Source organism: Apodemus sylvaticus, chromosome 2 (assembly GCF_947179515.1).
Source record: "Apodemus sylvaticus chromosome 2, mApoSyl1.1, whole genome shotgun sequence".
Taxonomy (NCBI): domain Eukaryota; kingdom Metazoa; phylum Chordata; class Mammalia; order Rodentia; family Muridae; genus Apodemus; species Apodemus sylvaticus.
Genome location: NC_067473.1, coordinates 159,358,535 through 159,385,483, shown reverse-complemented (window position 1 = coordinate 159,385,483; position 26,949 = coordinate 159,358,535). Strand labels below are relative to the sequence as shown.

Below are 26,949 nucleotides of genomic sequence, written 5' to 3'. Positions count from 1 at the left end.
GTGTCTTTATTACATGCTGGGGAATCCTTTTGGAATATGCCCAGGAGAGGTATAGCAGGGTCCTCCAGAACTGTCATGTCCAGTTTTCTGAGGAACTGCCAGACTGATTTCCAAAGTGGATGTACCAGCTTATAATCCTACCAGCAGTGTAGGAGTATTCCTCTTTCTCCACATCCTCGCCAACACCTGCTGTGTCCTGAGTCTTTAACCTATGCCATGCTGACTGGCATGACGTGAAATCTCAGGGTTGTTTTGATTTGCATTTCCCTAATGACTAATGATGTTGGCCATTTCTTAAGGTGCTTCTCAGCCATCCAGATTTCTTCAGGTGAAAATTCTTTGTTTAGATCTGTACCCCATTTTTAATAGGGTTATTTGATTCCCTGGGGTCTAACTTCTTGAGTTCTTTGAATATATTCGATATTACACCTCTATCAGATGTAGGGTGGGTGAAGATTTTTTCCCAGTTGTTTGCCATTTTGTCCTTCGGACAGTGTCCTTTACCTTACAGAAACTTTGTAATTTTATGAGGTCCCATTTGTCAATTCTTGATCTTAGAGCATAAGCTATTGGAGTTCTGTTCAGGAACTTTCCCCCTGTGCCCATTTCCTCAAGGGCTTTCCCAGTTTTTTTCTATTAGTTTCAATGTGTCTGGCCTTATGTGAAGGTCGTTGATCCTCTTGGAGTTGAGTTTAGTACAAGGAGATAAGAATGGATCAAGTGACCATAGATGTGTGGATTCATTTCTGGGTCTTCAATTCTATTCCATTTGTTCACTTGCCTGTCACTGTGCCAATACCATGCAGTTTTTAACAGTATTTCTTGAGGTCTGGGATACTGATTCCTCCAGAAGTCCTTTTACTTTTGAGAATAGTTTTAGCTATTCTGGGTTTTTTGTTATGCCAGATGAATTTGAGAATTGCTTTTTCTAACTCTGTGAAGAACTGAGTTGGGATTTTGATGGGGATTGTGTTGAATCTATAGATTGGTTTCGGCAAGGTGGCCATTTTAACTTTTTTATTTTTGTTTTTGTTTTTTTATTCAATATATTCTTTATTTGCATTTCAAATGATTTCCCCTTTTCTGGCTCCCCACTCCCAGAAGGTCCCATAAGCCTTCTTCCCTCCCCCTGTTTCCTCCTCTACCCCGTCCCACTTCCCTATTCGGGTATTCCCCTATTCTGCTGCACTGAGTCTTTCCAGAACCAGGGGCCACTCCTCTGTTCTTCTTGGATATCATTAAATAAGAGGATTATGTCTTGGGTTTTCAACGTTCCTAGGCTAACATAAACTTATCAGTGAGTGCATACCATGATTTATGTTTTGAGAATGGGTTACCTCACTTAGTATGATGTTCTCCAGCTCCATCCATTTGTCTAAGAATTTCATGAATTCATTGTTTCTAATGGCTGAATAGTACTCCATTGTGTAAATATACCACATTTTTTTGTATCCGTTCCTCCGTTCTTTCCACCTGGGTTCTTTCCAGCTTCTGGCTACTACAAATAGGGCTGCTATGAACATAGTGGAGCATGTGTCATTATTGCATGCTGGGGAATCCTCTCGTATATGCCCAGGAGTGGCATAGCAGGGTTCTCTGGAAGTGTCATGCCCAGGTTTCTGAGGAGCCGCCAGACTGATTTCTTAAGTAGTTGCACCATCTTGCAATCTTACCAGCAGTGGAGGAGTGTTCCTCTTTCTCCACATCTTCACCAACACCTGCTGTCTCCTGAGTTTTTGACCTTAGCCATTCTGTCTGGTGTGAGGTGAAATCTCAGGGTTGTTTTGATTTGCATTTCCCTAATAATTAATGATGTTGAACATTTGTTAAGTTGCTTCTCAGCCATCTGAAGTTCTTCATGTGAAAATTCTTTGTTTAGCTCTGTACCCCACTTTTTAATAGGGTTATTTGGCTCTCTGGGTTCTACCTTTTTGAGTTCTTTGTATATATTAGATATTAGCCCTCTGTCAGATTTAGGGTTGTTGAAGACCCTTTCCCAAACTGTTGATTGATGTTTTGTCCTTTTGAGAGTGTCCTTTCCCTTACAGAAACTTTGTAGTTTTATGAGGTCCCATTTGTTAATTCTTGATCTTAGAGCATAAGCTATTGGTGTTCTGTTCAGGAACTTTTACCCTGTGCCCGTGTCCTCAAGGGTCTTCCCCAGTTTATTTTCCCTTAGTTTCAGTGTGTCATGTTTTATGTGGAGGTCCTTGATCCACTTGGAGTTGAGCTTCATACAAGGAGATGAGAATGGATCGTTTTGCATTCTTCTGCATGATGACCTCTAATTGAACCAGCACCATTTGTTGAAAAGGCTATCTTTTTTCCACTAGATGCTTTCAGCTCCTTTGTCAAAGATCAAGCGACCATAGGTGTGTGGGTTCATTTCTGGCTCTTCAACCCTATTCCATTGTTCTGCTTGCCTGACATTGTACCAATACCATGCAGTTTTTATCATTATTGCTCTGTAGTTATGTTTGAAGTCTGGGATACTAATTCCTCCAGAAGTTCTTTTAGTGTTGAGAATAGTTTTAGTTATCCTGGGTTTTTTGTTATTCCAGATGAATTTGAGAATTGCTCTTTCTAGCTCTTTGAAGATATGAGTTGGGATTTTGATGGGGATTGCATTGAACCTGTAGATTGCTTTTGGCAAGATGGCCAATTTAACTATATTAATTCTGGCAGTCCACTAGCATGGAAGATTTTTCCATTTTCTGAGTTCTTCTTCTATTTCCTTGTTCAGAGGTCTGAAGTTCTTGTCATATAGGTTTTTAACTTGTTTGATTAGACTGACCCCAAGATATGTTATGCTGTTTGTGGCTATTGTAAAGGGTGTCATTTCCCTAATTTCTTTCTCAGTCTGCTTATCCTTTGAGTATAGCAAGGTTACTGATTTGCTTGAGTTGATTTTGTAACCAGCCACTTTGCTGAAGTTGTTTATCTGCTTAGGAGTTCTCTAGTGGAGTTTTTTGAGTCACTTAGGTAGACTATCATATCATCTGCAAATAGTGATAGTTTGACTTCTTCCTTTCCAATTTGTATCCCTTTAACCTCCTTATGTTGTCTAATTGCCCTAGCTAGAATTTCAAGTACTATATTGAAAAGATATGGAGAGAGAGGACACCCTGATTTTAGTAGGATTGACTCAAGCTTCTCTCCATTTAGTTTGATGTTGGCTACCGGTTTGCTGTCTATTGCTTTAACTATGTTTAGTTATGGGATTGAAGTCCTGTTCTTTCCAAGACTTTTAGCATGAAAGGATGCTGAATTTTGTCAAATGCTTTTTCAGCATCTAATGAAATGATCATTTTGTTTTTTCCTTTGAGTTTGTACATGTAGTATATTGCATTGAAGGATTTCCATATATTGAAACATCCCTGCATCCCTGGGATGAAGCCTACTTGATCATGGTGGATGATAGTTTTGATGTGTTCTTGCATTCAGTTTGCAACAATTTCATTAAGTATTTTTGCATCGATATTCATAAGGGAAATTGGCCTGAAGTTCTCTTTCTTTGTTGGATCTTTGTGTAGTTTTGGTATCAGCATAATTGTGACTTCATGGAACGAATTGTTTAGGGTTCCTTCTGTTTCTATTTTGTGGAATAGTTTGAAGAGTATTGGGGTTAGGTCTTCTATGAATGTCTGATAGAATTCTGCACTGAAGCCATGTGGTCCATGCTTCTTTTCGTTTGGGAGACTTTCTATGATCCCTTTCACTTCTTTAGTGGTTATGGGACTGCTTAGAATATCTATTAGATCCTGATTTAATTTTGTTGTCTGATATCTGTCTAGGAAACTGTCCATTTCCTCCAGATTCTCCAGTTGTGTTGAGTATAGGCTTTGGTAGTAAGATCTGATGATTTTTTGAATTTCCTCAGTTTCTGTTGTTATATCTCCTTTTTTATTTCTAATTTTGTTGATCTGGATACTGTCTCTGTGCCCTTTGGTTAGTCTGGCTAAGCGTTTAACTATCTTGTTGATTTTCGCAAAGAACCAGCTCTTGGTTTTGTTGATTCTTTGTATGGTTCTCTTTGTTTCTACTTGATTGATTGCAGCCCTGAATTTCATGATTTCCTGCTTTCTACTCCTCCTGGGTGAAAGAGCTTCTTTTTGTTCCAGGGCTTTCCAGTGTGCCTTTAAGCTTCTAGTGTATGTTCTCTCCATTTTTTTTTTTTTGAGGCACTCAGGGCTATGCGTTTTCCTCTTTGCACTATTTTCATTGTGTCCCATATTTTGGGCATGTTGTGTCTTCATTTTCATTAAATTCTAAAAAGTCTTTGATTTCTTTCTTTATTTCTTCCTTCACCAAGGTATCATTGAGTAGAATATTGTTCAGTTTCCATCTGTATGTGGGCTTTCTGTTGTTTTTATTGCTATTGAAGACCACTTTTGCTCTATAGTGAGCTGATAGGAGGCATGGCATTATTTTGATCTTTTTATATTTGTTGAGGTCTGTCTTGTGACCAGTTATATGATCGATTTTGGAGAAGGTACCCTGAGGTGCTGAGAAAAAGGTATATTTTTTTTGCTTTAGGATAAAATGTTTATATATATATAAAGTCTAATTGGTCCAAAGCTTCAATTAGTTTCATTGTGTCCCTGTCCAGTTTCTGTTTTCCTAATTGGAAAAGACAGTATTGAAGTCACCCAGAATTATTGTGTTAAGTGCAATGTATGCTTTGAGCTTTAGTAAAGTTTCTTTTATGAAGGAGGGTGCCATTGCATTTGGAGCAAAGATGATCAGGATTGAGAGTTCTTCTTGGTGTATTTTTCCTTTGACCAGCAAGAAGAGTCCCTCAGAGTCTCTTTGGATGACTTAGGGTGGAAAGTCACTTTTATCTGATATTAGAATGTCTACTCTGGTTTGTTTCCTGAGACCATTTGCTTGTAAAATTGTCTTCCAACATTTTACTCTAAGGTAGTGTTTATCTTTGACACTGAAGTGTGCTTCCTGTATGCAGCAAAGTGTAGGGTCATGTTTACATATCCATTCTGTTATTCTATGTCTTTTTATTGGGAAACTGAGTCCATTGATGTTCCATTAAGGAATAGTGATTTTTACTACCTGTCATTTTTGATGTTATTTTTTACATTTGATTGGTTATCTTCTTTTGTGTTTGATGAAAGAAGGTTACTATCTTGTTTTTCCAGGGTGAGTTTTCCCTCCTTGTATTGGTGTTTTCCTCCTATTATCCTTTGTAGGGGTGGGTTTGTGGAAAGATATTGGGTAAACTTGGTTTTGTCATGGAATATCTTAGTTTCTCAATCTATGGTGATTGAGAGTTTTGCTGGGTTTAGTAGTCTTGGCTGGCATTTGTGTTCTCTTAGAGTCTGCATGAGATCTGCCCAGGATATTCTAGCTTTCATAGTCTCTGGTGATTAGTCTGCTGTAATTCAGATAGGTCTTCCTTTATATGTTACTTGACCTTTTTTCTTAACTGTCTTTAGTATTCTTTCTTTGTTTAGTACATTTGGGGTTTTGATTATGATGTGATGGGAGGTATTTCTGTTTGGGTCCAGTCTGTTTGGAGTTCTGTAGGCTTCTTGTATATTCATGGGCATCTCTCTCTTTAGGTTAGGGAAGTTTTCTTCCATAATTTTGTTGAAGATATTTGCTGGCCTTTTAAGTTGTAAATCTTTACTCTCTTCTATGCCTATAATCTTTAGGTTTTGTCTTCTCATTATGTCCTGGATTTCCTGGATGTTTTGGCTTACCAAATTTTTGCATTTTGCATTTTCTTTAACTGTTGATTCAATGGTTTCTATGGTATCTTCAGCATCCGAGATTCTTTCTTCTATCTCTTGTATTCTGTTGTTGATATTTGTGTCTATGGCCCCTGATTTCTTCCCAAGGTTTTCTATATCCAAGGTTTTCTCCTTTTGAGATTTCTTAGTTGTTTCTACTTCTGTTTTTAGATCCTGGATGGTTTTGCACAGCTCCTTCACTTGCTTGTTTGTGTTTTCCTGTTATTCTTTAAGAGATTTTTGTGTTTCCTCTTTCATGACCTCAGCCTGTTGACCAAAGTTCTCCTGTATTTCTTTAAGTGATTTTTGCATTTCCTCCTTTTTGGCTTCTGTATTCTCCTGAATTTCTTTCAATGATTTTTGTGTTTCCCTTTTAGGGACTTCTAACCTTTGATCTATTTTTTCCTGAATTTCTTTAAGAGATTTATTTTTGTCCTTCATGTGATTCTGTAACAGCGTCATGACCAGTGATTTTAAATTCAAATCTTGTTTTTCTAGTGTGTTGGGGTATCCAAGACATGCTGTTAATGGAGAATTGGTTCCAGATGCTGCCATATTGCCTTGATTTGTGTTAGCAATGTTCCTATATTTGCCTTTTGCCATCTAGTTCTCACTGGTGTTAGTTGGACTTGTTGTCAATGCTGGACTCACCAGTGCAAGCTTCTTCTTCCCAGCTGGCATCTGGGTGCAAAGCTGGCCTACTGCGATGCCTGGAGATGGGGTGCTGTGGCTCAGGCTGTTCCAGATTCTGAGGTGGAGACAGGAAGTTTACTTCAAGAGGCTTCAGGACTGGCTCCTCTGCTCTGCAATGCCGGACTCACCAGAGCACGCTGCTTCCTCCTAGTCAGCCTCTGGGTGCACAGCTGGCTTCTTGCACGGCCTGGTGACAGGGTTCTGTGGCCCAGGCTGTTCCGTTACAAGGCAGAGACATGAAGGCTCCTGCCCGAGGCCTCAGGACTGGATCCTGTGGCCCAGGCTGTTTCTGATCCTGAAGCAGAGACCAGAAGGCTCCCACCAGTGGCCTCAGGAATGGATCCTCAGCTGTGCAGGGCCAGACTCACCAGAGAACACTGCTTCTTCCCAGCTGGCCTCCAGGTGCACAGCTGGCCTCTTGCAAGGCCTGGAGATGAGGTGCTGTTTCAAATTCATGCATTTAGTGTATTCACCTTAACGCCACTATTAATCTTTCTAATAATGTCTATCATGTGATAATTTTCTATATGGAGCAGTTGATTCCTTTAGTTTATCTTTTTATCTGACTTCTTTAGATTCAATTGAATATGTTCCATTTGACTTTTTCTCTAAGAATATCAGTTATACTTAAAATATTCTGGTGGTTTTCAAACATGTTCAAGACACATTAGGAAGTACTGCTTATCAGTAATGCTGACATATTTGGGATTCTTATTCTCTCTTTTTTCTATCTGTTGTAGCAGTGTTGTCAAGTGGTTCATTCATCTAAAGATATACCCAGGTGGTGTTGCATTCATTTTGTGCTTTTGAGCAGATTATAGCCTAGCAAAAAGATAAAGAAGATACAATGCTCAATTTAACTGTGTTATTCTGCTTCTTTGCTGTTCTTGACTATATGTCGGTTTCATTTCCAAGATAACAAAATTTTCCTTTTCTGTGAGAGTTTCTTTTAACTTTTCTACAAGGCGGAAACATGTATAAATTTTTACTCCCGAGTATTTTTAAATGTGATCATATTCATTTTCCCTTCACTTTAAGAGGAGAGAATTTTGCTGATTCAACCTTAAAAGTAAAATATCCTCCTCTCTAAGGAAGGGATATTTTCCACTTAATTCTTCAAAGAATTAGGTTTTTTTGTTTGTTTTTAGTTTAAATTATAAGGTCAGATATAGTTTTTTTGTATGTATACTGTATATAGTCTATTAAAATAATTTATTATTTGACAGGTACAACAAGCATACAAATAGAAAATGCTTTTCTTCACATCCATTTCTCTAAGTCTCTTAGTTCTCTGCATACTCACAGATCCTCCAGTCTCCCACTATCTCCCTATTCTATATTAATGTCTTTTGATTTGTTTTTTCTTTCATGACCCACCAGATTTATGACCTACAGGGCCTTCCCTATGGGCATGGATATGCAGTTATCCAATGATGCAGAAGGAATTAAAAAATGTTGGTATTTCTAATGACAATGACTTCCTCTCCTTTAGAATCTTTTAAATTCTTACATTGCTTATGTGATGGGCTCAACACCATAAATTTCCTTCCTTATCTGAAGTTAAACATTTTTATGGGATCAATCTTCTTCTGTTTCTATACAGGCAGACTTAGCTACCATAAGCTTCTGAGTGACATGACCATGTCATAACTAAAAGTATTTCATGGACCTTCTAACCAGCATCTGATTTGTTCATTCTCTTAATCCCCTCTTTCCCAATGGTTTCTATGATTTGGGAATCCTTTCATGGCTGTCCTATTTAAATATGAACAATAAATATTCATGACATAGAGAAATTCCCTGATATAATCTGACAATAGCAGGATTCTATGTATATAAATATTCAGGAGGAAATTCAATAAAATGTATTCTTAGCCAAACAGAAGTAGTAGGCACACCCATAGAACTACTGATCTCCCAAGACATTGATCTAAAATATGTTTGTAGTAGCAGGCATGAGTCTCTCTTGTAAGGACATTGTCAAATACCATGAGCAAGAAGTTGTTTATTCCCATAACAGTTGTGCCAGTATTTCTCGAGTATGCATATCATGTCTGGAAAGTGGGTATTATAGAATGCAAGGTCTACAGTTGGGAAAAGCCTCTGCAGACTTTACTTCCTCTGCAGCTTGTAGTTTAGCTTCTACCAGTGTGAAAAGTGCCAGACCGACAGACAAGCAGAATAGACAACAGAGAGAAAATTTCCATATTAGTTCTGGCCACACTGCCACGTCCTGCAGCAAAGTGTGTCGTGTCTTCAGCAGTAGGGTCTCACCATCTGGTTTGTATGTGTAACCAAAGGCAATGATCATAACCTGCATTGTCTTGGGGTCTTTTGGGGGCTTCTTATCTGCCCCAAGGATATTTTATATATAATAAACTGTAATACCTCTGTTTAAATTCTTTTTAATTGCATTTTTCTTTGTAACTAGCTTAAAGTTGTAGCTATATATGACTTCTTCGTAATCTTCAGGTTTTTTTAACTTACCCTATACTATGCTCTCTGACTGGATCCACCTTTGCAGGTCTCCATCACATGTTCCTATACATTTCTGTACCACAGTTGTTCTTCTTTTGCCTCCTTCCTTATTTACAAATTTCATATTTTAAAATCTGAAAATTTTATTTTATTTGATATTTCTTGAGTTATGTATAGTGGTGAAAAATTATAGCTTTTCTGAATAACTCTTATGCAAATTTTTAAACAACCTCATTCACATCATTGTTATTTTTCATAATTTTTCAAATTGTAAATTTCAAAATCTGCCACTCATCACTGAGTGACTGAGAAAAGTTTGGAAATAAAACCTGAATAGTGGTGATAGATTTGGTGAAAAGCATATAACTATGTTAATATCTTCATATAGTCCTACACGTATTAGCCTTATGATAAATATTTGATAAATTAAACAAAAATTAAAGCCACAGGAACATACAGTTTGTGAAAGAGAGTGCAATTATAGTAACCTGGTTTATTTGCATCCCAGTGAGTTATACTGCAATTTCTGACAGTTATTTTTTCTTTAAGCTCCATCCATTCTTACAAAAGGGCAAACTTGGAAGAAACATCAATGAGGAGAACATTGTGAACCAGGAAGATTCAGCAACCAAGCTTGACATCTTTAATTACCATCCTCTACAGAGTGGTACCAAAGCTCAAGTGAAAGTTGGCGAGTTTCTGTTTGAATCTAACAGCGTTCACTATCTTTCCCTAAATGACAAACTCATAAATTTGGGTGTATACAACAGTCAGGTGAGTATCTTTAAAGTCAGCACTTGTGGAGAAAAAAAAAGGAGGAGACTGTGCAGGTGACGGTGGCAGGAGGTCCTTCATAGGAGAGCTCTGGCATGCAGATCCTGAGGGGATAGGTACACCAGCAAGACAAAACATACTGAAGGCCCACAGGAAGTGAGCTGCAGGGCTAGTGGGCAGGGCCATTGGCACACCTATTATAGGTGAAGCTGTTTAGCTGTGAGGGGGCTCAGCAGGCTGTGTGGAGTCTGGCATGGATCCTTTCCCAAGTCCACTGGAAATTCTGAGGCTTTCTCTGTGCTTTTATAGTGCAGGTTTAATAAAAGAGACAGTTCATAGTTTTATGTTTTATTATTAAAAGACTAAAATGAGAAAAGGAGAAAGAGAAGATAGAGAGATGAGGAATGACCATGACCACTTGAAAGAGAGAATGAGAGGAGAGAGAGAGAGAGAGAGAGAGAGAGAGAGAGAGAGAGAGAGAGAGAGAGAGAGAGAGAGAGAGAGAGAGAGAGGGAGAGAGAGAGAGAGAAAGAGAGAGAGGTGAAGGATAAAAGAGAAATAGGAGGGGCAGGAAGTATCCATTTATAGTAATGGATACCACTCCTGGTATTGCCAGGTAACCGAGGGGCAGGGAAAGCCTGCCTATAGCCAGGTGACTGCAGAGGTGGAGTCCAGCCAGAACACTAGGGAGTGGAGCATGTCACATGTGACTGATGGCCACAGGATTATGGAGTTGAATCTCCTTGCCCAACCAAGCAACACACACCATGGTCCCACAAGCACTGTGTGCTGTGCTCAGAATGGAATTCCTCAGAGAACAGGGTTAAGGGAATGTTGAGTGCCATCAGGCTGACAGTACCCTTATTTTGTCCTTTATAATGCTGAATGCCAGAACTTTCTGCCTACAAATCACTGTAAGAATTACTGATTCATTTTGGATTAATTCTTCAAATGGTTTCATTCTTACTATGATGAGATACATCCATGGCTTACCTAGAAAGAAAAAAGAAAAAAAGAAACAACATCTTGGACAGCTATTTGGATGGATCATAGTGGTCAAGGCTTTAGTGGAAGTAACTGCCTTCAGTAAATAAATAAATTAAACACATTTGGATGAAACCTGTCTCCCCAAATAAGGACTTATAAATATAACTTTGATTTTATGAAGTTAATTGTCATCTCTGAGGCTTACTGCCTCCACCTGCTATCCTAATTCTACTTCAGGATGCTTCTAGACTCCTATAGTCTATTCTAGTTCTAGAACATTTACAGCCTTTGAGACTTAAAGCTGAAGAACCTCCCCATCTCTACCTCTTTCTGAGTTCTGGCTGGCTGGTTCAACTCTGGTATTCTGGCTCAATGGCTTCTTCAAGCTAACTGTTTCAATCTGACTTCTTTCAGTTTCTGACTGAATTTGCTCTGCTTTGTTTCATACTAAGTTTGGAAATGTGTTCTAATCTTTTGGCTCCTTCTTAAGTTCTCCTGGTTCTGTCATTACCTGTGTCTTGCTTGTACTCTCTACAACCTGTCTCTGTACAAGTTGTGCAAGTAAAGCTCATTCCCCCCACCAACCCTCATGCACTATTCCTTTATGTTTCTAACAGAACCCTCTAGGATATGTTATGACAAGTGAGTAAAATTTCTGGAGATAGTCCACAGTTTTGAGTGGTTGTAATGGGTGCATTCTGAGAGTATCTGGGTGTACCCAGATACTTTGAATTAAATATTGCTCCTCTTTCCTCACAGTATTATGTAGCTTAATTTCCTGTGTTTTTACTCATTTTATTGGGTACATTTCATTCAGAATCAATATGAAGATATACTTTCATGTAATAAAGCTGTTTTGATGAATTGATGATTTTCTAATTGCTGATCATGATTTTAAAGAGCTCCCAAATTGATACAAGTATTCTCAAGGGCCCTTCATCTGTCACTTTGTCCCACCTCAGTACCTGATTGTAGAAGCTAGTACCCAAGCAAATTGCTTTTCTTTCCTGTTTTGACTAATGAGAGTTGTGTGTTTCCTATCTCTGACTCATTCTTTCAAATCTTTCTCTGATTTTCACTTTGCCTGCCCCTCAATTAGAAGTTACTTTCAAATGTTCATGCTTTATTCTACAAACTACGTTACCTTCTTTAGTTGGGATTAAGTATATATTCTGCGATTGAGCCTTACCACAACTAGAAATAGATTTTTCAGTAAATAATATAATCTCAGGGTTCACAGTGTGATTAAATATCATGTGACAGGTATTTCTGTATTTCAATGTAAAATTATATGCACACTCATATCATTGTTGGAACTATTCACAATGAAAATCTCTGTGATGTGATAAAAATAGGTGACATGTAGTAATGTTCAACATTATGGTCCTCAGGAGACCTCGTAAGTTTTTTCCAATTGGAAACACTGGGTACATCAATCAGCCCAAGACAGGTCTCATATCCAGGAGTACTTGGGCAACACAAGAAAGGAATCCACAATACACACATATTTTATTTGGTTACAGTTTTGTTTTTATTTCTTTATCTTTTTGTGCTGTTGTATTTTATTTTCAAGGTTTTGATGCTTAGTTGAGTTTTAGGGACTTCAGTATGTTTTCTTGAGAAAGAACTCAAATTTGGGCAGGTTGAGAGAAGGTGAGGACATGGACAGAGATGGGAGAAGGGAAGGACATGATCAAAATATATGAAATAAATAAAATGAAATAAATGAAAGCAAGAAAATCAATCAAACAATGAAATAAAATAAAGCAACAGTTCAAAAAGAGAATTAGGGATAGGGAGAAACAGGCAGTTTGGCTTCACACTCTCTGGGACTGAGCCTGGTACTTTTTTCTTATAGTACACAGATGTTCTGCTGAAATTTACCATCTCGATGCTAATACTGAATGTCATGAGCTGAGTGACTTTGCTCCTCTCATGTCTCCTATACAGATTCCTTTTTCTCTTTGCAAACAAAGTTGTCCTCTTGGATTTAGGAAAACACAAGACGGTCTGTATGCATTCTGTTGTTATGATTGTGTCTTATGTGCAGCTGGAGAGATTACAAATGAAACAGGTATTTATAAAATGGTTCTCAATGTGGAAATGTCTAGAAATGGTTCTGAATGTGGAAATGATGCACCACTAGTTATGGGTGAAAACACAACACCTGATGACACAATTATATTTATGTAGCTGACTCTCAATACTTAAAAACAACTTAATGCTTGGTGGAGGTGGCAAAGTTCTTAATGCCAACTCTCAGTTTGTGGATATCTGAGTTCAAGGCAATTTTGATCTACAGAGTGAGTTCCATGACAACCAGGGCTGAACAGAAAAACCCTGTCTTAAAAAACAAAACAATTCTTGATCTTAGAGCATAAGCCATTGGTGTTCTGTTCAGGAATGTTCCCCCTGTACTGATGTCTTCAGGGGTCTTCCCCAGTTTCTTTTCCATTAGCTTCAGATTGTCTGGCTTTATGTGTAGGTCCTTGATCAATTTGGAGTTGAGCTTAGTACAAGGAGATAGGGATAGATCAATTCGCATTCTTCTGCATGCTGACCTCCAGTTGAACCAGCATCATTTGTTGAAAAGGCTATCTTTTTTCCACTGGATGTTTTCAACTCTTTTTTCAAGGATCAAGTGGCCATAGGTATGTGGGTTCATTTCTGGACCTTCAATCCTATTCCATTGATCCACCTGCCTGTCACTGTACCAATACCATGCAGTTTTTAACACTATTGTTCTGTAGTCTTGCTTGATGTCAGGGATACTGATTCCCCCAGAATTTCTTTTGTTGTTGAGAATAGTTTTAGTTATCCTGGGTTTTTTGTTATTCCAGATGAATTTGAGATTTGCTCTTTCTAACTCTATGAAGAACTGAGTTTGGATTTTCATGGTTATTGCATTGAATCTGTATATTTGGTATCTGTCTAGGAAATTGCCCATTTCCTTCAGATTCTCCAGTTGTGTTGAGTATAGGCTTTTGTAGTAGGATCTGATGATTTTTTTCAATATCCTCAGTTTCTATTGTTATGTCTCCCTTTTCATTTCTAATTTTGTTAATTTGCATACTTTCTTTGTGCCTTTTGGTCAGTCTGGCTAACGATTTATCTATCTTGTTGATTTTCTCAATGAACCAGCTCCTGCATTCATTGATTCTTTGTATGGTTCTCTTGGTTTTCACTTTATTGATTCCAGCCCTGAGTGGGACCTCATAAAATTACAAAGTTTCTGTAAGGCAAAAGACACCATCAAAAGGACAAATTGGCAACCAATAAATTGGGTTGTTCTTCACCAACCCTACATCAGATAAAGCGCTAATATCCAATATATATAAAGAACTCAAGAAGTTAGATCCCAGAAAGCCAAATAAACCTATTAAAAATGGGTTACAAAGCTAAACAAAGAATTTTTACCTGAAGAACTTCAGATGGCTGAAAAGCATCTTAAAAAATGCTTAACTTCATTATTCATTAGGGAAATGCAAATCAAAACAACCCTGAGGTTTCACCCTATACCAGTCAGAATGACTAAGATTAAAAATTCAGGAGAAAGCAGGTGTTGGCAAGGATGTGGAGAAAGAGGAACACTCCTCCACTGCTGGTGGGTTTGCAAATTGGTGCAGCCACTCTGGAAATCAGTCTGGTGGTTCCTCAGAAAACTGGGCAAGTCACTTCTGGAGGATCCTGCTATACCAATCCAGGGCATATTCCCAGAGGAATCCTCAGCAGGTAATGAGGCTATGTGCTCCACTATGTTCATAGCAGCCCTATTTATAATAGCCAGAAGCTGGCAAAAACCCAGGTATCCCTCAACGGAGGAATGGATGCAATAAATGTGGTATATATACACAATGGAGTACTATTCAGCCATTAGAAACAATGAATTCATGAAATTCTTAGACAAATGGATGGAGCTGGAGAACATCATACTAAGTGAGGTAACCTAGTCTCAAAAGATTAATCATGGTATGCACTCACTAATAAGTGGATATTAGCCTAGAAAATTGGAATACCCAAAACATAGTCCACACATCAAATGATGTACAAGAAGAACAGGGGAGTGCCCTGGTTCTGGAAAGACTCAGTGTAGCAGTATAGGGCAAAACCAGAACAGGGAAGTGGGACGGGGTGGATGGAAGTACAGGGGAAGGGAAGTGGGCTTGTGGTACTTTCTGGGAGTGGGGGACCAGAAAAGGGAAAATCATTTGAAATATAAATAAAAATATATCGAATAAAAAAATAAAGAAGAAAAACAAAACAAAAACAAACAAAAACATTGATCTCAACCCAGTTATTTTTGTCACTGATATTTATCTGTTTGTTTTATTTGCTATGCTGTTTGTATTGATCTCAAACTCCTAGGTACCTGCAATCCTCCAGGCTGAGCCTCCTGGGTGACTATGGCCAAAGGAGTGTTCTCCTGTATCTGGTCCAGCTTTGTCTTCTGCACATCTTTGAGTTTAAGTTTGTTTTCTTTGGTTCCCTGCTTTTCACTACTGGTTCTATGACAGCTAGGGCAGTATTAATGGGTAAGGTTAGTGCTCTGTGTATAGTATAAACAGCTAGTGCTCCCTGTATACCCTATAGTATGAGATGCGTTATAGAGCATGACCTTATGTCATGCTTATAATAAGCGTTAATATAAGCAATTTTTTTAACATGGAAATTAGACTTCTGAGAAAACATATAAAGTGCTAATGTCATAAAACCTAGAGTCGGTTGAGACCAAATACGGACTTGTCAAGTGACAGGAACTGCTAAAAGGACTGTATCAGAGTGACAAGGATGGCAGATACTGTAGTCCTTTTCTGGAACCCTGGGACACTGGGACCCAGGGTTTACTTCCTATGGGGAATTGTAGAAACTACATAACAATTTGCTTATAATTAAATAAGTATTTCCTGTATGAACTAAAAGTTTCCGTTTGAAATACTTTGATTTTTGAGGGAGCTCTTATTATGCATTCCTTGGTATGGTCAGCCAGCATCAGGTCACAGTCTAACCAAGTACTGAGAGATCCCTGAGGATGAATGATGTGTGGGGCTGTGAGTGATGTGTGGGGCTCTGAATGATGTGTGGGGCTGTGAGTGATGTGCAGGGAGGGCTGTGGGTGATTTTCAAGTTTACATTTACTGAAAATCAGGATTTTAATTGGGTGATAAGATTCTAGTTTACTAAAATTTCTGAGAATAATATTTCTACCATCATCATATTTTTTACACATTTTTGTGCTAGGAGTAGAACCTAAAGCTTTATATGCAGCCCTAGATTCAACTGTATCCACAGATCATGCCATTGTCACCATAAAATTTTTTCTAGTGATAAATTCTAATCTGATTTTACTCCAGGATATTGAGGAACTTGTCAGAAACAAGAGTTTTTCACCCTAAGAAAAACTATTCACCTAAAATGTATTGGCTTCAGCATTATTTCTAGAACAATGATACATCCTTTGATAAAAAAACAAAATGAAAGAATCAAAAGAAAATATTACTGTTCCTAAACATAGATGTCAGAAAATGTTAGAGAGTTTTAGTTTCTAGGTGTTGCTGTTAGAGACCTGCTCTGACAGTCTAGTTCTCTCTTGGAGGTAGCAGAGGTGGTAAAGCGTTGAGTGGTGGTGGATGGAGAGTAAGCCTTGGTCTTGTGAGAAATTTATGGATGCTTTTCAATAATAAAACACTTACCTGACTTAAGTCTAAGTTACTTTGCAGTAGTACCTGGCCTGCATCTCAGTTCTTCTAGGGGCCAGAAACTATAGCCTCTGTTATTTAGTACCTCAGAATAAAACAGTTGGGGATTATGTAAAGTAGCTTTCCTTCTTGTCTGTTCAGAACTTGGAGGCTAAGACTTACAGCCTGCTAAGGAAAGTTTCTGGAAGAAAACGGGACACTGTAAAAAGTGATTTTAACATTTATTTCCAAGTTCGTCTACAAATAATTCTCTATTCCAAAAACTCCCTCTTTAAGAAATTCTTCCCAATTTCTAAGTTCCTTTTTAATCATTAAGTACACTTATAATTTCTAAGTTATTCTACTGTGCTGTTTTTCTACTTCCCATCTTGTTCTTACCTCCTGTTTTTTTTTTTTTTTTATTTTATTCGGTATATTTTTTATTTACATTTCAAATGATTTCCCCTTTCCTAGCCCCCCCACTCCCAAAAAGTCCCATAAGCCCCCTTCTCTCCCCCTGTCCTCCCACCCACCTCTTCCCACTTCCCCATTCTGGTTTTGCTGAATACTGCTTCATTGAGTCTTTCCAGAACAAGGGGCCACACTTCCTTTCTTCTTGTACCTCATTTGATGTGTAGATTATGTTTTGGGTAATCCAGGTTTCTAGGTTAGTATCCACTTATTAGTGAGTGCATACCATGATTCATCTTTTGAGTCTGGGTTACCTCACTTAGTATGATGTTCTCTAGCTCCATCCATTTGCCTAAAAATTTCATGAATTCATTGTTTCTAATGGCTGAATAGTACTCCATTGTGTAGATATACCACATTTTTTGCATCCACTCTTCTGTTGAGGGATACCTGGGTTCTTTCCAGCATCTTGCAATTATAATTAGGGCTGCTATGAACATAGTAGAGCATGTATCCTTATTACATGGTGGAGAATCCTCTGGGTATATGCCCAGGAGTCGTATAGCAGGATCTTCTGGAAGTGAGGTGCCCAGTTTTCAGAAAAACCACCAGACTGATTTCCAGAGTGGTTGTACCAATTTGCAGCCCCACCAGCAGTGGAGGAGTGTTCCTCTTTCTCCACACCCTCTCCAACACCTGCTATCTCCGGACTTTTTAATCTTAGCCATTCTGACTGGTGTAAGGTGAAATCTCAGGGTTGTTTTGATTTGCATTTCCCTAATGACCAATGAAGTTGAGCATTTTTTAAGATGCTTCTCCGCCATCCGATGTTCTTCAGGTGAGAATTCTTTGTTTAACTCTGTACCCCATTTTTTAATAGGGTTGCTTGGTTTTCTCGAGTCTAACTTCTTGAGTTCTTTATAAATATTGGATATCAGCCCTCTATCTGATGTAGGATTAATGAAGATCTTTTCCCAATTTGTTGGTTGCCGATTTGTCCTCTTGATGGTGTCCTTTGCCTTACAGAAACTTTGCAATTTTATGAGGTCCCATTTGTCAATTCTTACTCTTAGAGCATACGCTATTGGTGTTCTGTTCAGAAACTTTCTCCCTGTACCGATGTCCTCAAGGGTCTTCCCCAGTTTCTTTTCTATTAGCTTCAGAGTGTCTGGCTTTATGTGGAGGTCCTTGATCCATTCGGATTTGAGCTTAGTACAAGAAGAGAAGGATGGATCTATTCTCATTCTTCTGCATGCTGACCTCCAGTTGAACCTGGACAACAACACCCTGTCTCCAGGCAGTGCAGGAGGTAAGCTGTGCACCAGAGGCCACCTGGGATGGGGCAGCTTGCACTGGTGAGTCCAGCATTGACAACACCAACTAACACCAGTGAGAACTAGATGGCAAAAGGCAGACGCAGGAAGGTCACTAACAGAAATCAAGGCAATATGGCAACATCTGAACCCAATTCTCCTTTACCAGCATGTCCTGGATACCCCATCACACCAGTAAAACAAGATTTGGATTTAAAATCGCTGGTCATGATGCTGGTACAGGAACACATGAAGGACATACTTAAAGAAATTCAGGAGAAAATGGATCAAAAGTTAGAAGCCCTTGCAAGGGAAACACAAAAATCATTGAAAGAAATCCAGGAGAATACAAAAGCCAACAAGGAGGGAATGCAAAGAACACTTAAAGAAATACAGGAGAACTTTGGTCAACAGGCTGCGGTCATGAAAGAGGAAACACAAAAATCTCTTAAAGAATTACAGGAAAGCACAAGCAAGCGAGTGAAGGAGCTAAACAAAACAATCCAGGATCTAAAATCAGAAGTAGAAACAACTAAGAAAACTCAAAGGGAGACAACTTTGGAGATAGAAAGCCTTGGGAAGAAATCAGGGGACAGAGATGCAAATATCAACAACAGAATACAAGAGATAGAAGAAAGAATCTCAGACGCTGAAGATACCATAGAAACCATGGACTCAACAGTTAAAGAAAATGCAAAAAGCCAAAAGCTTGTAACCCAAAATATCCAGGAAATCCAGGACACAATGAGAAGACCAAACCTAAGGATTATAGGCATAGATGAGAGTGAAGATTTACAGCTTAAAGGGCCAGGAAATATCTTCAATAAAATTATGGAAGAAAACTTCCCTAACCTAAAGAGAGAGATGCCCATGAATATACAAGAAGCCTACAGAACTCCAAACAGACTGGACCAGAACAGAAATACTTCCCATCACATAATAATCAAAACACCAAATGTACTAAACAAAGAAAGAATACTAAACGCAATAAGAGAAAAAGGCCAAGTAACATATAAAGGAAGACCTATCAGAATCACAGCAGACTTTTCACCTGAGACTATGAAGGCTAGAAGATTCTGGGCTGATCTCATGCAGACTCTAAGAGAACACAAATGCCAGCCAAAACTACTATATCCAGCAAAACTCTCAATCACCGTAGATGGAGAAACTAAGATATTCCATGACAAAACCAAGTTTACCCAATATCTATCCACAAACCCAACATTACGTCCTGTTTTGATGTAGTATTGGCTTTCCTAGTGTTTTGCACTGTTTCTAGGCAAATAGAGTACAAACTTTTTTCAACTAAGTCCTTTTTTACAAAAGTTCATTAAAGTACAAACAAATTAAAATCTCCATTTGAATAAAAAGTTTACAGTATAGATTGTTTACATATGTATCCTTTAAAATGCAACATATTTTATCTGTCTTTAACACTATAGGTTCATTGAAATTTAAAATGCATAATTTTCATTAGATATATTCTTTATTTTCATTTCAAATGTTGTCCCCTTTCATGTTTCCCCCCTCACCTGAAAATCCTATAAACCATGTCCCCTTCCCCAATCAACCCTCCCCTGCTTCCCTGTCCTGGTATTCCTCTACATTACTGCATTAAGTCTTTCCAGGACCAAGGGCCTCTCCTCCCTTTGGTATCTAAGAAGACCATCCACTGCTGCCTACATGTGGAGTTGTGGGTAACTCCATTTGTATTCTTTGGTTGATGTTTTTCCCCCTGGTTGCTCTGGGAGTACTGAATGACTCCTATTGTTATTCCTCCTGTGGCACTAGAAACACCTTCAGGTCCTTTCTCTTGCTCCCCCATTGTGGATACTGTGCTCAATTCAATGGCTGGCTGAGAGTGTCCCTTTCTGTATTTGTCAGGCACTAGGAGAGCCTCCCAGGAGATAGCTATATCTTGCTTCATTCAGCCAGCACTTGTGGACAGCCACAATAGTGCCTGGATTGTGTAACTGTATATAGGATGGATACCTGGGTGGGGTAGTCTCTGGATGGTCTTTTCCTCAGACTCTGCTAAAACCTTTGTCTCTGTATCTCCTTCTGTGGGTATGTTTTCTTCTTTCTGTAAAGTACCCAGAAATCCATACTTTGTTCTTCCTCCTTCTTGGGCATGATTTGATATGTGAAATGTGTCTTAGGTATTCCAAGTTTCTGGGCTAATATCCATTTATCAGTGAATGCATACCATGAGTGTTCTTTTGTGATTGGGTTATATCACTAAGGATGATATTTTCCAGTTCCATCCATTTGTTTAAGAATTGCATGAAATAATCATTTTTAATGGCTGAATAGCACTCCATTGTGTATATATACCACATTTTCTGTATCCATTTCTCTGTTGGGGGACAGCTTGGTTCTTTCCAGCTTCTGGCTTTTATAAATAAAATTTCTATGAACATAGTGGAGCATGTGTTCTTATTACACTGTGTAGAATCCTCTGAGTATATGACAAGGAGTGGTATAGCAGGGTCCTCCAGTAGTATTATGCCCAGTTTTTTGAGTAACCACCAAACTACTTTCCAGAGTGGTAATACCACCTTGCAATCCCACAAGCAGTGGAGGAGTGTTCCTTTTTCTCCACAACCTCTTCAGCACCTGCTGTCCCCTGAGTTTTTGATCTTAGCCATCCTGACCAGTGTGAGGTGAAATCTCAGTGCTGTTTTGATTTTCATTTCCCTGATGAATAAGGATGTTGAACATTTATTTAGGTGCTTCTCAGCCATACAATATTCCTCAGTTGAAAATTCTTTGTTTAGCTTTTTACCCCATTTTTTACCAGTGTTATTTGGTTCTCTGGATTAACATCTTAAGTTCTTTGTATATATTGGATATTAGCCCTCTGTCGGATATAAGGTTGGTAAAGATCTTTGTTAATTTGAATACTGTCTCTATGCCTTCTGATTAGTCTGGCTTACTGTTTATCTATCATTGTTGATTTTTTTCAAAGAGCCAGCTCCTAGTTTTGTTGATTCATTGTATGGTTCTTTTTGTTTAAACTTGGTTGATTTCAGCCCTGTGTTTGATGATTTCCTGCCTTCTACTCCTCTTCAGTGTATTAGCTTCCTTTTTTTTCCAGAGCTTTCAGGTGAGCCATTAAGAAGCTAGTGTACACTCTCTCCAGTTTCTTTTTGGAGGCACTCAGGGTTATAGGTTTTCCGCTTAGCAGTGCTTTCATTGTGTCCCATAAGATTGGTAATGTTGTGCCTTCATTTTCATTAAATTCTGAAAAGTCTTTAATATCTAACCTTATTTCTTCTTTGACCAAGGTATAATTGAATAGAGCATTGGTTATCTTCCATGTTTATATGGGCTTTCTGCTATTTTTGTTGCTATTGAAGACCAGTCTTAATCTGTAGTTATCTGATAGGAGTCATGGAATTACTTCAATCTTCTCATATCTGTTGAGGTCTGTTTTGTGACCAATTATGGGGTCAATTTTGAAGAAGATACCATAAGGTGGTGAGAAGAAGATATATTCTTATGATTTAGGTTGAAATGTTATATAGATATCTGCTACCATTTGGCCCAACACATCAATTTGTTTCACTGTATCTCTGATTAGTTTGTGTTCCATGATTGTTCCATTGAGGAGAGTGGAGTGTTCAAATCACCCACAATCATTGTGTGAGGTACAATGTGTGCTTTGGGCTTTAGTAAGGTTTTTTTTTTATGACAGAGTGTGCCCTTTTGAGTATATATGTTCAGAATTGAGAGTTCTTCCTTTTAGATTTTTCCTTTGATGAGTATGAAGTGTCCTTCTGTGTCTTTTATGATGACTTTAGGTTGAAAGTTGATTTTATCTTGTAATAGAATGGCTACTCAAGCTTATTTCCTTGGACCATTGTCTTGGAAAATTATTTTCCAGTCTTCTACCCTGAGGTAGTGTTTTCTTTGTTTGTTTGGTTTTTTTGTTTTGTTTTGTTTTTTTGTTTTTTGAGAACATGGTATGTTTCCTGTATGGCACAAAATTTGGGGTCCTGTTTAAGTATCCAGTCTTTTAGTCTATGTCTTTTTATTGGGGAATTGAGTCCATTGATTTTAATAGATATTAAGTAATAGTGATTGTTGCTTCCTGGTTTTTTTTTGATGTCATTTTTATGTTCGTGTGGTTATCTTCTTTAGGTTTTGTTGAAAGAAGATTACTATGTTGCTTTTTCTAGGCTGTAGTTGCCCTCCTTGAATTGGCATTTTCAATCTATTATCCTTTTTAAGGGCTGGATTTGTGGAAAGATATTGTGTAAATTTGGTTTTATCATGGAATATCTATCTATATCATGGAATATCATGGAATAACCATCTATAGTGATTGAGGGTTTTGCTGGGTAGAGTAGTCTGGGCTGGCATTTGTGTTCTGTGTGAGATCTGCCCAGGATCTTCTGGTTTTCATGGTCTCTGGTGAGATGTCTGGTGTAATTCTGATATATGCTACTTGGCATTTTTTTTCTTACTGCTTTTAATGTTCTTTCTTTGTTTTGTACATTTGGGGTTTTGAATTTTATGTGATGGGAGTTATTTCTGTTCTGGTGCAGTTTGTTTTGAGTTCTGTAAGCTCATTGTCTGCCCATGGGTTTTTCTTTTTTAGATTAGGGAAGAGTTCTTTAATTTTGTTGAAGATTTTTACTGTCCCTTTTAAGTTATCAATCTTCACTTATTCATTAATTGTTTTTGTATATCATGTTTTAGTGAATATATCCACAGACATTTTCTAGAGAATTCAACGAATTCTCTGTGCAAGATATAGGTCTTATAGGTACATTTGGAAATTTATGGGTTGAATGTAATGAAACAATCTGCCTCATTTTCAGATATGGATCAATGCTTCAAATGTCCTGAAGATCAGTATCCAAATGAGCAGAAGAATCAATGTCTCCCTAAAATTATAGCATTTTTATCCCATGAAGATACTCTGGGTGTGGTTTTGGTCTCTGTGGCCATTAGTTTATCTGCATTTTCAGTTATGATTTTAGGATTATTCATTCGCTATCGGGACACACCCATTGTCAGAGCAAATAACAGAAATCTCAGTTATGTCCTCCTTGTTTCTTTAATGTTCTGTTTCTTTTGCTCATTGACATTCATTGGGCAACCCAGAACACTCACTTGTGTCTTGAGACAAATGATTTTTGGGGTTGTATTTTCTGTTGCTGTTTCTGCTATCTTGGCAAAGACATTCATTGTGGTCATGGCCTTCAAAACCATCAAACCAGGAAGCACCTTACAAATGTGGATGGTGACCCGACTCTCAAATGCTATAGTCTGCTGTGGTTCCATCATTCAAGTGTGCATCTGTGCAGTCTGGCTGGGAACATATCCTCCCTTCCCTGATGTTGACATGCAGTCAGAGTATGGGCAAATTATCCTCTTGTGTAATGAGGGTTCCACCCTTGCTTTCTATTGTGTTCTGGGGTACTTGGGCTTTCTGGCCAGTCTCAGCTTGCTTATTGCTTTTTTGGCTAGAAGGCTACCTGATACCTTCAATGAGGCTAAAACAATCACATTCAGCATGATGGTTTTCTGTAGTGTGTGGATTTCTTTTATACCCACTTACCTGAGTTCCACAGGCAAAACCATGGTAGCTGTGGAAATCTTTTCAATTCTGGCCTCCAGTGCTGGTTTACTAGGATGTATGTTTCTTCCCAAATGCTATATGATCCTACTGAGGTCAGGTGACAATTTTCGGAAGAATGTCTTTAAATGAATATTTTAAGACAAAGGACTTTATTGTGATTTGTGTAAAATGAATAATGTCAGAATATTCAAAAGAGTGGTGTGAAACCAATGCATTTCATCAAAGAAAGACATCTGCAATTTAATCACCCATCCCAGCAATCCTTGGAGCCAACTAGACAGAATGAACCCAGCCATCAAAGTTTAGATAGTTGCCTACTAGTCGTGACTTTAGGTATGCTTACTAGATGTTTCTTTAAATCACAGTTGTTTTTTTATTTTTTTATTTTTTTTTTTATTTTTTAAACAATGTAACAGGATTGGGAATGTTAATTTTAACAATGAGAGCTCATCATTTGTGTGGAATAAAAGTAACAGATGTTTTAAAATGTGATTCTTCTCTGTTAGTCATATGCAACCTTACTCTTTATATTCAATACCGGTTAATTTCATTGTAATCATGAATTCTGTAACAGAAATTTCATGGTTGCTGTTTCTCACTTCTGAAGGGCCTGACAAAGCACACAGTTTATCATGTAAGTTTCACAGTCTTGGGATGTTTTTGTGGTCTTCTCTATACTCAGTTGAAATAACATGGATGCAAGATTAGGAGGAGTCCCAGGGGAAACACAGAGAGTTTTATCCTGAGGACATCCAAAAGATCAGTGGATAGAGTCTATTGAGAGAGTAAACAGTCACCATGGGAAGCGATTTTCTTTTTCAGAGTTAGGAGTTTCACATTGTCTTCACAGAGTGAAAGCTGATATCATTTACAATCTTTGGAATCTGCTCACAAGCAGAGACTATATTATGGTAAATGTGGGCATGGACAAGAGGTATAAGGCCAGGTATTCAGCAGGACTTGGAGAATCATAGAATTTTATATCCTAGACCATGTAAATTTCAGGTATTTTCCTTTATCTAGCAAAGGACTTGTTTTAAACATGGTTACCAGACCAAGCCCAGTTCAAACTAAAGTTGGACCTTGCAACAATGGGAGGGATTATTGCTCAACCATCCTTAAAAACCAGCACAGAAAAAGACTACTTGGCCAATGTTGTTTTCATTATGTTTTGGAACAAAGCTTATTTATGTCTTCCTTAGTTTTTAAATCAATAGTGCATTTGCACTCTGTAATGTTGGATACATTACCATCTTAAGATCAAGAAACATTTAGGGTCTTTCAAGTCTACCTTTTCTCTCAGTTATTGCTTATCTTTCACTTAGGCAAATTTATGTCATACTAGACTGAGTTGCTTTTATTTGGCAATAAAAGCAGCACAGAAGATCCCATGGGAATCTTGTTTGATAGTGGTATAGTAAAGTTTGTTCCAAAGATATTACTTGCTGGACATAGATACTTGGATTCAAAGTGTCTGAAACTGTCAACTCATGGGGTTTTACTCACTTAAAGAGGAAGACATCCCACTCTGAAAAGCTGCCAGGCATATGGACACCATAAGTGTAAAGAAATCCCTGTTTCCTAGAACCACTTCCTCTCTTGAAGCCATGTACCATAGTGTTTTAAGCCAAGCACAGCCCAGGGGCATTTCCAAGTGGATGGCAGGAATCTCACATCCTGGTTGAAGTTATCTGAAAGAATATGTAACTGTTCATCAAATATATGTTGCTAACTAAATCTTTAGACATTCAAATACGTTGTAAATTGTTACATTGTGTCAATCACTGTATGGTTAATGGAGACTACTCATCATCCAGTGATTTCTTAAAACCAATATAAATTTACTGCTTGAGTTTGACTTTTAAGTACATGGAGGAATAATGTATTAAAAATCTCATAAATTCTTTAGAGAATTTTCATTATATAAACAATCATTTTGCACCACTTTCCATAAGAAATATTATAATGATTCCAGTCTACTTTTTCCCATCTTCAAGCATGTTCCCTTCCTTGCAGTTCTCGAGAGGGATGCCTCAGTGTAAGCTTTGTGTTGATTCCTTTGTTATGCCTTAAGCAGTTATTTTCATGTCTACGTTATACATTGTATAATTGTCAGTTTTCAGTTCATGTAAATATTCTCTGAATATGGGATACTTTATGTATTCTCTGATTTACAGCTTTTCTTAAGACAGCTTTATGAGTTTACGCATGTCATCATCTATAATGTAGCTATATTCAGGCTTTTCCACAGAGGACCAGTAAATCTCTGTACATAAAAATATTTCAAAAAGCACCAGATACTCTTCATGATAGAAATTGGAACTTTTATCATTTTCCCATCACAAGTAAAATGTATTCTATTTCTCGATTAGTCTATTGGTATATACCTATACAGATTATCTAGAATTTTACTTTATTATCATTGTTGTAGTAAGAAATATTAATTTGTCATCTCCTACCAAATTATTTCTAAATTGTATTTGAATAATTCAGTCCTCAATAAAGTCTTTAAATATGCCATCCTTGTGTCTTGCCCCCTCGCCTTCTTCTTAGATAGTTCCAGGAACCCTGTTGACTGTCTTGTGGGTTGGTACAATCTGGTGTCCAACAGTGAGGTACCTATGGAGCAGTTAAGAAGGATGCCATAGGAAAGAAGGCCCTTTGAGTACAGTTTCAAGAGCAGATTTGTTCGAAGCATGGTTGATCTGATGATGCACTTGGCCAGGGGAAAAGTTCCATGGCAACAATGTCTCTTGGAAGGTGAGACCCCATGGGACAAGAATTTATTCAACCTGTTTTAAGGCTCAAGACACGAGGGACTGGGTTAAGAAAATGAGATCTTAAGTACTTCTTTGAGAATTACTTAGGGTCTTAAGTATTATGTCAGACAAATTGTCCTGGTTCCCAGAGTAAGGAGCCATAGATAAGAAAACATGGGCTAGAGTAAGTAATTGTTTTAGAGATTACTATGCAACTTTGGTCCGGGGAAAAAAGTTCCAATTACTGTCTTTAACTACTGGTCTCTGATTAATGACATTATTCAGAATTTTTTCCTGCTTCCAGGATCTAGTTCTCTGAAAAAGTGCTTGTCTGGACACTGTCTCAGTGCTCTCTTATCCATCCTGCCTCTGATAGTTATGGAGGAGGGACATTTAAAATGGTCTCCCTAATTTAAAACGGTTTCCCTAATTTCTCAAAAAGACCTTCTTTATAAACTCTGAAATCTAGTCATAATTCAGGTGCTGACACTATCTCCCGGGGAGGAAGTCAACTTGGAGGAG

General features: G+C 38.0%; 1 pseudogene; it reads left to right on the top strand.

Annotated features, from left to right (window-relative positions):
• The window catches only part of LOC127678106 (vomeronasal type-2 receptor 26-like), an 87,444-nt pseudogene extending 63,647 nt beyond the window's left edge, over positions 1–23,797 (top strand).
• The last annotated feature ends 3,152 nt before the right edge of the window (positions 23,798–26,949 follow it).